General features: G+C 36.3%; 1 non-coding gene across 1 annotated transcript; it reads right to left on the reverse strand.

Moving 5' to 3' along the window:
• Window positions 1–1,110: 1,110 nt before the first annotated feature.
• Window positions 1,111–1,184, reverse strand: trnam-cau. The gene has a single exon. It is a non-coding gene; the product is annotated as a tRNA-Met (tRNA).
• Between the last annotated feature and the right edge of the window lie 279 nt (window positions 1,185–1,463).

Genomic DNA, 1,463 nt, shown 5'->3' on the forward strand with positions numbered 1-1,463 from the left:
GACCACCTGCCTAACTGAGGTTAGTCGTGTGTGGGTATACTTGTATTTCTGACCACTATAGGACCTTTTGTGGCATAAATACTGACCTTGTCAGGACCAGAAGTCCAAAACCTGTTCTCCATGAGGTAGAACCTCCTTTCTGAGGAACTGGTGACATCTAAGGCTAAGATTTGAATTGTGGTTAGGTTAGGGTTAGGTGTTAACTGGTTATGGTTAAGCTTAGTGATAACGCTTTGATTAGGCGGTCCAAATAAATCAAAGTCATGGTCGTGTCCTAAGAACAATAGCTACACAAACCTGTGTGTGTGTAGCCTGGTAATTGTCAGGTCACACAGGGTTTAGTGCTTGGCTGCTAGAAAGTGTACAGGTGGTTGCTGTGGTAACATAACATGTAAATCATGGTGACAGTTCTAAACCCCGCCCCCTGCAGACCTCACCTGGGATCATACTTCATACAAGGTTTGCATGTGGATTTGGAAATGACATTTACTGATGATGACTTTTCTGGTTTTGCGACATCATGTTCACGTCCATGTGTTACACACACACACACACACACACACACATCATACATGACAAGAACGCCTTTGCTTTGATGACTGATGGCGTATCTGTCTTATCTGATACTGCAAAGGTCACCCACGTGGTGACATCAGGGTGGATGTGGGTGTTCTGAAGGTCTGACATTTTTACTCGAGGGACAAAAGGTAGTTAAAAAATTATAAAGCAAGACAGTTTCCTTGCTTTATAACACATCAGGTAGGTAGAATCAGTTTTATATTTCAAAATAAATTTGATATGAAGGTGTAGTTTAATATATATATATATATATATACATATACATATACACATACATACAGTACATAATTAAAATGTATTATTATTTATATTTAACATTATTTGGTCAGTGAAGCATTTTTACTTTATACAATAAAACAAGACAGGAATACCACCTATTACGTGTATAAAGACAACAGTAAAAGTTACAAGTAATAACAATAAAAAAAGTAAACTAGTAAAATAAATAACTGCAAAAAAATTGAATCTTTTTACATTACATCACATGTCATTTAGCAGTACTGGTCTTAACCACACCACCCCCAAAACACATACCCCATGTGAGGCTCAAACTCACGACCTTCAGATTATGAGATTGACGCGCTGCCTAACTGCGCCAACGAGGCCTGGAATATTTGTGGATATTGCAGTATAGTTCCATAAATCTCTCCAAATCAGCTAAATATTCTTGTTTAATTTGTTAATCACTTTTTTTCATTGTTGTTTTTTGACATAATTCAAATATTTAGGTTTTTTTTTGTTCAGTTTTATTAAAAGGTTTTGTAAAATAGTAGGAGAGATGCAATTTACCATATGCTGGATGCTGGTATTGAGTCATAATGGTTTAAAATGAACTTTTTGCTCTAATTTTACTTCAGAATGTGCAGTGACAACAGTCGAATAAT

The sequence above is a fragment of the Solea senegalensis genome, linkage group LG14 (assembly GCF_019176455.1).
Source record: "Solea senegalensis isolate Sse05_10M linkage group LG14, IFAPA_SoseM_1, whole genome shotgun sequence".
NCBI lineage: Eukaryota > Metazoa > Chordata > Actinopteri > Pleuronectiformes > Soleidae > Solea > Solea senegalensis.